This window comes from Pinus tabuliformis, chromosome 6 (genome assembly GCF_031772625.1).
Source record: "Pinus tabuliformis cultivar Carrire ecotype Pingquan chromosome 6, CPIR1, whole genome shotgun sequence".
Lineage (NCBI taxonomy): Eukaryota > Viridiplantae > Streptophyta > Pinopsida > Pinales > Pinaceae > Pinus > Pinus tabuliformis.
In genome coordinates this window covers 201,151,537-201,164,360 of record NC_142292.1, presented here as the reverse complement: position 1 = coordinate 201,164,360, position 12,824 = coordinate 201,151,537, and the positions used below count along the sequence as shown (strand labels likewise).

At 39.8% G+C, this 12,824-nt stretch overlaps 1 long non-coding RNA gene across 1 annotated transcript in view; it reads right to left on the bottom strand.

Moving 5' to 3' along the window:
• Positions 1-8,938, bottom strand: part of LOC149258154 (uncharacterized) — a 59,732-nt gene extending 50,794 nt beyond the window's left edge. Inside the window, exon 1 of the long non-coding RNA XR_016246004.1 lies at positions 8,828-8,938. This is a non-coding gene — a long non-coding RNA (uncharacterized LOC149258154). The remainder of the gene's footprint in view (positions 1-8,827) is intronic.
• Positions 8,939-12,824: the final 3,886 nt, after the last annotated feature.

Below are 12,824 nucleotides of genomic sequence, written 5' to 3'. Positions count from 1 at the left end.
TATATGGCAATATGCTAAACTCCCAAATATCCTGAAATGGCTGACTTCAGGTGTCTTCCCGGTGAAGACTTTCTTTGGAGTAATCTTGCCCAATGCCCTATGAGGAGTTCTATTCTAGACATAGACTATCGTGCTGCATGCTTCTGCCCATAGGAATTTTGGCATATCCTAATCATACATCATGGCCATAGATGCTTCCACGATATTCCTGTTCTTCCTTGTTGCTACTCCATTCTGCCCCAGATTGTAAGGAGTTGTCCACTGTCTTCTAATGCCCTCCCTAAAGAAAAAATCAGTGAAGTCCTTGTCGACATATTCTCCACCATTGTCTGAGCGCAAAACTTTTATTTTCTTCCCTGTCTGATTCTCCACCAGAGCCTTAAACTCTTTGAATCAACAGAAAACCTCGTCCTTGGTTTTCTGAAAATAAATCCAAGTTTTCTTAGAGTGGTCATTAATGAAGGTGACGAAGTATTCGGCACCACTAAGAGCTTTAGTGGACATTGGTCTGCAAATATCTGAGTGCATCAATCCTAGTATACTCTTGGCCCTGTTTTTACTTCTAGGAAATGTTGCTTTGGCATACTTACCCAGAGCACATCCTCTACATACATCATGTCGTTCTGTACTAAGATCTGGAACTCTTGTTATAGTTTTCCTGAGAATTCTCAAAACCCCATGGTGCAAATGCCCCATTCTTCTGTGCCATAGTTCATTTAAATCCTTGTCCCCATTACTGTCTATCAGTGCCATTGGTGATTCTAATTGTAACCTATACAACCTATTACTTCTAATTCCGATCTGCACTTTCTTTTTCCAACTCGGGTGTTTGACATATACTTTCTCCTTAATGAAGAAAACGGCATAACCCTTGCTTTGAAGTTGTGATACGAAAAGTAAGTTCATCCCCAGTCCTGGCACATGCAGCACATTGGTAGCATGGAATCACTCTCTCGTTTCTGTTTGAAAAACTATGGTACCCTTCCCTACTGGAGTACACTTTGCCTTATTCCCCATGGTGATCTGAAAATTCATCCTTTCCTCCTGATAATTTGAGAAACATTCTAGATTCCTGTCATATGCCAAGAGGCTCCACTGTCTATATACCATACCTCTGATGATGCAGAGCTTGTTATACAAGCAACTTCTTCTTCCAATCTAGAAGCCATCATAGAGAAATCGAAATTACTATCTCTTGTGCAATTTTCTGAAAATCTCCATGAGTCTCTTGACGTAGATGCCTTTGCATCATGATCTCGACCCATAATTGATTTTCCCTTCCTGTCTCTGATTCCTTGCTCTGATACCATGTGAAAATTCTATTACTGCAGCAACTAATTTATTTTACCTACTTATTTTCCAATAAGTTATTTACGAAATCCCTTCAGTAAATATTAAAATAAATTCTACTGCAGATATCACACCATTATACAGAAACAAATACATGCACAAGAATCAAACACATCAACACAGTTAGTTTTGGACAATTGTCCCCAAAAAAACCCAATGCGAGGAAACCGGTGCAACAAAGGAGGATTTTATTAATAAGCTTTTCTTGAGTACAACTAGGGCGCCAAATTGGTTCAACCAACAAAGATAAATCCTTCCGCGTTTCTCCTAGGCTCAACGTCAATCCAGCTAGCTTCTGTGTAGCTCCCAGACCCTCTGCGTCAGCACTCTGCCTCACTATGTCAGCACTTGGCCTCTCTACGTTACCCACGCAAGCCTCTCTACGTTACCCACGCAAGCCCTCCAGTCACTGCACAGTCCAACTGCCTCTACGTCTGCCTCTCTGATCTCTGTGTTGGTCCTCTGACATTGTCCCTACCTCTCTGTTACGCACTCGCTACCTCTTGCTGCAATCCAGTCTTCTAGTTCGAATTTCTCAGCAATCCCCACTCCAGAAATCGAACTGACTGGTCTCCCTTAGTGTGTCTCCAACTGACCCTCAAGTCTTCTCTTATACTTTTCCTGTTGACGAATCAACGGCCAAGATTAAGTCCCTAATCAACGGCTAAGATTAAAATAAACTTGATCCTTATCTTTTAGAAGCTCCTCATCCTTAGCTTTATTAATACCCATTAATATTTTTATTTTCCTAAGTTGAGACTTACGAACTCATTAAAAATATTAATTATTTTAATAACTCTTCATACGGATGAAATTTTCCAAAACGATTTCTGGGTCTTGGAGATCTCATGCGCTTTAGCCTCTCCACCAATTTTCATGGCTAGAGCACATCCGATGCTACCCCAAATCAACGCTTGGTATAACTGTAATCTAATGTGGCAGTATTTTCACTATGACTGTGACTTTGATACAACAGTGGTGGATGACTCATATCCTTAACAGCATGATGATATTGTTTCTTGCAACAGTCATATAGCAGAAGCATTCTTGGATTATTGGATGTCAGTTCACAAACATAGTTGTGAACTGACTTAGGATGGTCTTAAGTGGCCTATGGATGTATCTCACTGTACTATGTATCTCAGTTGAACAATTGATGAACATTTAATAGAAGAAGAAGTTGGATGCGTTTTCCCCCTTATCGGGTTTTGCCCTGGTCTCTGACCTAAATCTTGGTGTCTCTATTGTGTATGTTTTTTTTTCTTTTTTTCTTTTTTGATCTTTATTGTTTCGCTGCACTGTTAATGTTATTGTTCTTTCTACATAATTGTTGATGATGTTATAGGGTGTATGAAATATAAATTAATGGCAAATTTGTAAATGTAATTCTCTAAAGCAAAGAACAATATAGCCCTAAGAAAATTAACAAGAAGCGCACAATAAGAAATACACCAAAATTTACCCAGGAAACCCTAATTGGGGAAAACCTACCAACATGCGTGTTCTATTATTATTCTGCTCAGCAAAATCTCAGAAAAATTGATTACAAATAATGGTAAAAATTCTCCTTCAATTCGTTGTCCTCGACACACTGATTTGTGCACTCTTATCCAACTCAACCTCCTTGTCTATGCAGCTGTTATAGGGTGCTCTGCGCAGCTGTTACAAGCTTATCTGTGCAACTGTTACAGGTTGACTCGGCCCTAAAAAGATGTATGTTGGCCGAAGAATTCGTTGAGGCTATTCAGCCTCTCTTTCTGCCCTAGCGTGCTGATATGGAAACACTTCTTCACTGGGTTGAACACACAAGTCTCTAGTTCATAATCTCGTGATTTAACAAGTCTGCGCCCTTCTTCTTTATAGAATCGAACAAGCTCCTCAACTCAAGCGAACTAGCTCCTTGAACTCAAGTTGAATTGGCCGCTTGAACTCAAGTCGAACTAGCTCCCTCTACATCTGTGCTACTGTTGGTCCATCTTCCCAACATTGCAACTCCCTCTGCATCTGTGTTGTTGCTGGTCCTTCTCTCCAACACTGCATCTGCACTGCAAACTCCTTCTCATCTTGTTGCATCGTGCTACTGCTGACTACTATTGCATTGCAACATCGTACCCATTTCTGCTACTGAAATGGATTATTTATCATCCCCATCTTCTCCCTGAAATAATCAAACTTGGTTCTTCCAAGAGCCTTGGTAAGGATGTTTGCCACCTGTTCTCCTGTAGGAGTGTAGCTCAACTGTACAGCGCCTCGTTGGACACAGTCTCTAACAAAGTGACACCGGATATCAATATGCTTTGACCGATTGTGAAACACTGGATTCTCAGAGCACTTGATGCAACTATGATTATCTCACATGATCCTGGTCGCCTCCATCTTTCTTCAGACTAGGTTCACAAGCAGTTTTCTAAGCCATATGGCCTCGCACGAAGTTGTGCTTGAGGCCATATATTCTGCCTCAGCTGAGCTTAGAGCCACAGATTTTTGTTTCCTACTGCACCAGGAGGTCATTCTTGATCCAATGTTGAAACAGTACCTAGAGGTACTTTTCCGATCCACTGAACTTCCTGCCCAATCTACATCAGTAAACCCACTCAATCTGATATCCTTACCCATGGTCTACAAGAGTCCATAATCAATTGTTCCCTGTAAATGCCTGAGAACATGTTTCGATGTTGCCCAATGCGCCTTCTTCGGCTCCACCATGAACTGACTAAGGGTGTTGACAGCGTAGCAAATGTCTGGCCTGGTATTGACCAGATATATCAGGGACCCTATGAGTTGCTTGTATAGGGTGGGATCAACATCTTTGTCTTCTGATGCATCAATCTTCTTCCAGTTGGTTATCACTGGAGTAGCCATGGGTCTACAGTCCTCCATCCTGAATCTCTTCAGGATTTCTGTAGCATATCTTCCTTGCCCAAGGAAGATCTCCCCCTTTTGCTGCCAAACTTCCAACCCTAGGAAATAATGCATTCGTCCCAAATCCTTCATGTCGAACTCCGTGGCTAGATTCTTCTTGCAGTCCCCTATGAGCCTGGATGATCCTGTCAGGAAGAGATCATCCACATATAATACTAAGATTAGAGGCTCATTCTCTACAACCAAATAGTAGAGATTTGGATCTGCGTCACTCTTGACAAATCCCATTTTCTGCAAGTAGCCATCGATTCGCCCATACCACGCTCTAGGTGCCTGTTTCAGCCCATACAAGGCTTTCTTCAATCTGCATACATGAGACTTCTTCTCATGTGTCTCAAAGCCCTCTGGTTGTTCAATGTATACCTCTTCTTCTATCACACCGTTCAGAAATGTCGTTTTGACATCCATCTGATGAATCTCCCACCCCATCTGTGCTGCAAGAGATATCACAGTTCTAATAGATGTATACCTGGCTACTGGGGCGAAGGTTTCTTCGTAGTCAATTCCTTCCTTTTGAGCATACCCCTTAGCCACAAACCTGGCTTTGTATTTCTCAACACTGTCGTCTACAGCGTATTTAATCTTGTAGATCCATCTCGAACCTACCACTAATCTATCTTGAGGCCTTGGCACTACCTCCCAGACATCGTTCACCATTATGGAGTTGTACTCCTCTACCATTGCATCCAGCCAAACCTGACGTTGAGCTGCCTCCTGAAAACTGGCAGGCTCCCCATCCTAAGCTACTAATGCCTGATATCTATCTGGCTATTTTCGCTCCCTCTTATTGTTCCTTGGCGCACCGATGAAGTCCTCTGCATCTCGCAGAATCTGACAAAGTTCCCTACTTGTTCTTCCTCTGCCAGCAGGTGCTTCTGTAAGCTCCTCCTCATCCTGTGATTCTTCCTGATCCAAGGAAGAATTCTTTTCTTCCGTTGATTGAAGAGGTTTGACCAACAATTCCTCTTTTGACTACTCCTTGGAAGGCATTTCTCGAGATTTTCTGAAAGCCCTGTCTTCCATGAACTTCACATCTCGTCGAACTACTACCTTCCTGCTCCCTAGAAGATAGATTATGTATGCCTTAGCGTTCTCGCTATATCCCACTAGATATCCTTTCTCTGCAGTGTGATCCAGCTTCTTCCTCTTTTCCTCGGGTATGCGGCAATATGCTAAGCTTCCAAATATCTTGAAATGACTGACTTCAGGCGTCTTCCATGTGAAGACTTTCTCTGGAGTAATCTTGCCCAATGCCCGAAAAGGAGTTCTATTCTGAACATAGACTGTTGTGTTGCAAGTTTCTGCCCACAGGAATTTTGGCATATCCTGATCATGCATCATGGCCCTAGCTGCTTCTACAATAGTCCTGTTCTTTCTTTCTGCTACTCCATTCTGCTCTAGATTGTACGGAGTTGTCCACTCCCTTTGATGCCCTCCTTAGCACAAAAATCAGTGAAGTCCTTATCTACATACTCTCCACCATTATCTGAGCACAAAACTTTTATTTTCTTCCCAGTCAGATTCTCCACTAGGGCCTTGAACTCTTTGAATCGACAGAAAACCTCATCCTTGGTTTTCAGAAAATAAATCCAAGTTTTCCTTGAGTGGTCATCAATGAAGGTAAGGAAGTACTCGGCACCACTAAGAGCTTTAGTGGACATAGGTCTGCAGATATCTGAGTGTATCAATCCTAGTACACTCTTGGCCCTGTTTTTACTTCTAGGAAATGTTGCCTTGGCATACTTTCCTAGAGCACATCCTCTGCATACATCATCTCGTTCCGTACTAAGATCTGGAACTCCTGTTACAGTGCTCTTGAGAATTCTCAGAGCCCCATGGCACAAATGTCCCATTCTTCTATGCCATAGTTCGGTCAAATCCTTGTCTCCATGAGTGCCTATTAGTGCCATTGGTGATTCTAGTTGTAGTCTGTACACCCTGTTACTTTTGATCCCGATCTGCACTTTCTTTTTCCAGCTCAGGTGTTTGACGTATACTTTCTCCTTGATGAAGAAAACGTCATAGCCTTTGCCTTGAAGTTGCGACACGGAAAGTAAGTTCATCCCCAATCCTGGTACATGCAGCACATTGGTAGCACAAAACCGCTCTCCCATTTCTATTTGAAAAACTATGGTACCCCTCCCTACTGGAGTACATTTTGCCTTGTTCCCCATGGTGATCTGAAAGTTCATCTTCTCCTCCTGATAATCTGAGAAACATTCCCGGATTCCCGTCATATGCCAAGAGGCCCCACTATCTATATATCATACCTCTGATGATGTAGAGCTAGTCACACACGCCACTTCTTCTTCCAGCCTGGAAGCCAACATAGAGAAATCAAAATCACTTTCTCTTGTGCAATTTTCTGAAAATCTGTGCGAGTCTCCTAACGTAGATGCCTCTGCATCATGGTCTCGACCCATAATTGATTTTCCCTTCCTATCTCTGATTACTTGCTCCGATACCATGTGAAAATTCTATCACTGCAACAACTGATTTATTTTACCTACTTATTTCTCGATAAGTTATTTATGAAAATCCTTCAATAAACATTAAAATAAATTCTACTGCAGATATCACCTCATAATATAGAAACAAACACATGCACAAGAATTAACACATTGACACAAATATTTTGGACAATCAGTCCCCGGAAAAACCCAATGTGGGAAAACCGATGCAGCAAGGGAGGATTTTATTATTCAGCAATTTTTCAGTACCACTGGGTGCCAAACTGGCTTATCCAACAAAGAGAAAATTCTTCATCACTTCCCTCAATCTCAGCGTCACCCTGGTTGACCTCTGCGTAGCTCCTAGACCCTCTGCGTCAACCACTACCTCTTTGCGTTAGCACTGGGCCTCTCTGCGTCACCCATGCAGGCCCTCCAGTGACTACACAGTCTGCAGCCTCTACATCTGCCTGAGAGGCTCTGCGTCTGCCTCTCCAACCTCTGCGTTGTTCCCCTGGTGCTGTTCCCAACTCTCTATTCTGTACTCGCTGCCTTCTGCTACTCTCCAGACCACTAGTTCATATTTCTCAGCTAACCCACTCCAGAAATAAAACTGACTGGTCTCCCTCAGTGTGTTCTCCAACCGACCCTTAAGCCTCTTCTTATACTTTTCATGTTAGTCCTTCAACAGCCGAAATTAAATCTCTAATCAACGGCTAAGATTAGATTTGGCTTGATCCATGACTTTTGGAACCTTCTAACCCCGTTTTATATTAATACCCATTAATATTTTATTTTTCCTATGTTTAGACTTAGGAACTCCATTAAAAATATTAATTATTTTAATATCTCCCAAATCAGTTAGAATTTACCCAAACCATTTCTGGGTCTTGGAGATCTCATGTGCTTTAGCCTCTCCACCAATTTTCATGGCTAGAGCACATCCGATGCTACCCCAAATTAACAAGTAACTGATCATGGACTTTCAGGAGTATACAAAGTACCAGAACATGAGCTTTATCCACAACCAACCCACCTAATAACCCCATTTAATGCAGTTTTCTTGTCTCTTTTTTCACTGCATGTATCATCTCTTGGAGCCAAGATAATATATAATATCTTCCCTGTCAAGTTACCTTCTCAATTGGATTGGTTCATTTTAAAAGTTTAATTATGTTACGTCTGACTCCAGCCAGTAGTACAACCAGTTATCGGGACAAAGGTTTCTACTTTGATTTTGGTTTGTTGCATGGTATCAGTACACAGGAGTTCCACCTTGATTTTGGTTTGTTGTCAATATGAACCAATCAAGGAAATATTGGATCCCCCAATGAATCCTGAAGGGTGTAAATTTTGCATCTATATTCTAATTTCATTATGAATATAATATAAACATCTCTTTTCTCTACCCAAAAAACATAAGTTAAATCTTACAATTTTTTGACTCTTATTTTGTACTCCCGCTCAGTGTTGTTTGTGGCACCTGTTCAGCAACTTTTGTTTGCATTTGTTGTAGTGAATTGTATGATACCTTTCATGGTGTTGGATATGCCTATCACCATTCAATTGATCATTCGTTTAGTAAAATTAATTCATGTTTTTAAACAATGTCACCATTTGTCTATTATTTGTCAGAGTTATCACATTTCAGGCTTGGTCACATCCTAACACTTAGAAGAATTGTGCTTCCTACTCTAGTACCAACGTTGGATTTTATACGAGGAGGAAGAAAAATATTCCAAAAAAAGAGTGCATGGAAGAAAACCTTCATTAAAAACTAGAAAAATGTTAAAATGGCTTCACATACTTTTGTGAGGATGATGGTTTCCTTGTATGTAACCATAGTGCCATTATTACATTAATCTTCTCTGTCAAGTTACGCATACATTGACAATATCTACACCTTGCATCTATATCTAAGACGACCAATACCAAATGCAAAGCTTCAAAATTGCACTATAAAATAAAATAAATATTAAGTATCCTAACAAATTTTCAAAATAAGAGAAAATCAATCCTAATCTTGCTACATCGTATATGATGGAAAAGCACTCTTGCGGTCAATTATATTTGGGATTTGATTGGAATAGGCCATAAGAGAGAACCTGTCCTCGCTTGCAATTGAAATATGTTTCCCTCAGGCCTGCACACTCACTTGGTATCGATGGACCCTTTTCCCCTGCACAGTCTCTATATGAGCGCTTCTCCTCCTGTATCAAAACATCAATTATTTAGAAGCCCCAGCACTATTGACTAAACAAATAAAGTACCAAGCAGAAATAAATAACTGCTTAAAAATTTGGAACAGTATTCAGGACTATGAATGAAAGAATCAGAGAGAATGCTCAATTACATATATGACTCGGACCAATGCATAGTATTTTGCTTTCAAGAAGACCACATCATGTGGTTCCTTTAACTCCATAAGATGAGGCCCTATACAAAGATACCTGAAATGTTTTAGACAATTTCGATATCCAAATTATATGCCTCCTAAAAATTTCATTATTCTCAAAGCCTCTCACAAAACTTGATTTGGATCTGTAAGTAGGCCTTGACATGCATTTTTGTAATGATGGTGTGCATTTCTTGGAAATGTCAAAAACAATGTCTGAGGGCATTTTTGCAAGCAAACTGTGCGCATTTGGAGCAGAATCAAGGAATCTAAGACTCAGGTTTTGTGCCCACCATGGCTGAGTACTGACCTTTACAGACCATTTCCTTATATCATCCACAAAGAAGACATAGCATGTATTTTTGTAAAGGCCTTCAAACCTTTTGGACATTTTGTAAAAGCAAGGGTTAGATAACAGAGATGCATGAGTTTTTTGGAAGTTTATACCGAAAAAAAAAAATTGATAGAATGGATAGAAAAATTGCAGCATATTTTTTAATGCAAGGGAGTTGAAAACCCTTATAAACCGAAGATTGCCTGAGAAAGATTGAAAGGCCATGCATCCAAATGGTGGGAATGGTTGAAAATGGATAGAAAAGAAAAAAACAAAGGTCAAGAGATCCAGCAATGGGAAAAAATAATCACCAAGTTCAGAGCTAATTTGTAACTTATGACTATGCTTTGAATATGCTTATAAAATTAGAGGAATTAAAGCATAATAATAGATGTTTAGGGAATTATAATGAAGAATTTTAAAAGTGGCCATAAGAGTTGGTATTATACGAGAGAGTGAAGAAGAAATTATAAAATTTGTGAATGGTTTGAAACTGTCCATTAGAAAGAGCATTTGTATCAAGGAGATGCCTCATTGCAAGAGATTTGGCATTTAGCCTTGAGGAATGAAGAGTGTTGATGATAGTAGTAGCATCAAACAGGTACTTCCGCACAAATCAAGTGCCTAGCCTAGACACGTGGAAGTTGTCCAAAGGACCTTTAACCTTAGCAAATTACTTAAATTAAAGGAATTATTAAAGTAACTTTCTTTTATAAGAAAAAATTAGTTAATCTAATGAAATGCAAAGTCATTTGCATTAGTGAATTAGATGAATCTCGACCATTGTGATCTCTCGTGAAGTTGAGATCTAATCTCAATTGTCGATCACTTTGGAGATTAGGGTTGTGGATTTGGTCAATAACTCAAACTTATAAAAAGAAGGTTCAACCAAGCGAAAAGATACATCAAATGAGCACAAGAGAGTGAGATAGTGAGATCTCAGTGATTGGATGGAGAAGGAAATTCATCTAAATGGAAAATGGGCAAAGTCTGAGGAAGAAGAAGAACGGGCAGCAAGGGAGAAGGATCCAGCAACTAGCAAAATCGAAAGGCAAGTTTTGAGTGTTTGGTTAGCTTGAAAATTTCCAGGCTTTTGTTGTTTGTATTTTCCCTCAAAGGGCCATTTTCCCAGTAAGGGAGCCCTTATATGCTAAAGATAATTTAATAATAAAATAACAGGTTTGAAGGCAAAAAATTACTTGTGTGCATGTATATGAGATGGGTGTCATTTTGCTTCCATTGTTTATCTTTTATTTACCTATTAAAAATTCCAACAGTGCTTTTATTTAGTAGATCTGTAGTTAATAAATTTACAGCAAGGTATTTACTAAAGAATAAATTTCCAGTAGATGGGGTTAGTAAAATTAACATGGTATCCAAGCATGCATTCTAATAGGGAGGCCAATTTATTGGTTTTGCACAAATTAACTAGCAGCGATTTGATGAAGGTCAATCTTTGGAGGGAAAGAGCGAGACTGTACTAGTCCAGGGTTTGGTAGGAACTAGGAAGTAAGTTTTCATGGGTGATTTAAAGGACCAAAACACATATCCACAGAGATTTGCAGTAGATGTATCAAATCTGCAAGGATATCTTCACAAAGCTATAAACCAACAGCAGTTTTTTATTCTTGTTGGTGCTAGAATGACTTAGCATAAGACAGATTTTATCAGATATAGCAATGGCAACAGCTAGTCTCAAATTTAAAGACCGGCTTAATGGAGCATCTAACTTTCTGTCCTAGAAGGCGAGCATGACCTTTGGGACATTACAGAAAATGTTGTTCCTATATCTACAGATGTGGGACTCAAGAAGGAACATGGAAAGAAGGACATAAGAGCCCAGAGAGTGATCATGGATGTGTATAAATGTTGTTTATACTAAGAAGGGGGGTGAATCAATATAAAGCTACTTTGATTACGAATTAAACTTTAACGTCTTCTTTTAATAGAAATGCTTAATAAATCATCAACAATACCATGCATGAAATCAATAGATCAAGAACCATAGGTCAAATCACATGGGTAGCACATAAGACAGGATTTTTTAAGGTGTAAACCCATGAAGAGAGAAAACCACCATTCTTCTTCTTCTTCTCTTCTTTAATCTTTACATCTGTTCATTGGCACCAACCGGTAGAAAGCACCCACTCCCTTTGCTGGCACCCACCAGCAAGAAGCACTCACTCCTTTTGCACTGCACCCACCAGCAGGGAGCACCCACTCCCTTCATTGTTTCACTAGCAACCACCAACAAGAAGCACTTACTCTCTTAGATCAGTTTGTTGGCTCCAACCAGCTGGAGGCACCAAGCCCCAAAATCAATGTGGACCTCCCTTTCATCCATTTTCAAACTGGATCCACTGCCTTTAGTACAAACTCCAAAAATCAACCATCAATTTCTCTCTGCTCAACCACACATTCGCAATACACGACAATAGATAGCCTAGCTCAACAATCATAAACATTCATCAGCATACTGGTTACAATACATCTCTGCTATACAAACCCTAAGCAAAAATCTTCTTTGATCAAAAATCTTCTTGGAGCTCTGGGCATCAACAACATATTATCAGCATCCCTATTCAACATCATACTCAGCAGATCAACAATTTATGAGTCAACAATAGTATACTGCAGCAATGAACAAATCAACCAGCAAGTACTTTACAGCCTCGGAAATACTTCTCCAAGTTAATCCATATGATGTCTCTGTCAACAGGTAGCAGCAGACTTCAAATTATAATTATGTCCTTAGAGGTTCACCGTTCAACACACCAAGCATTATACAATAGCAAGGGCCAAGAAAGACTATAGAAGATCTATAGCAACCTTTGTAACATTGAGAGTCTTTTATAACAGCCCTGATCTCATTCCAAACATCATGCAATAGTAAAAACAAACATAGTGTAGCTTCTAAATATCAATTATGAGCATACAACATCATAAGCAGACAGTATACCTAATGCAAACCTCTGTTTCCGCTTCAGGAACAATGACTTAACTGATCTTAGCTTCAAAATACAGATATGACATACAAGTTTTGGACCTTAGAGCGATTTCACCTTACCTAGTACAAGATTACAAACCATTGTATCAGTGTGAATCAACTTCATCAGTCATAACATAGGAAAGCCTATATGATCCACATACTTCGTTCTATCCACACTCCGAACAGGAACTTTCACAGTCAACTTACCAAGCAAAGCTTTGATAGCATATTCATTGCACTAGATCGCCTCTCACTCTGAATCATGCATAGCACTAGATTTACAAACTGATATGCGTGCCAGGGATAATCAATACATAGCCTCAGACTTTAAACCCATGTCATAATTTGGCACATTTGATCCAACCAGAAGCCACAATTACAATG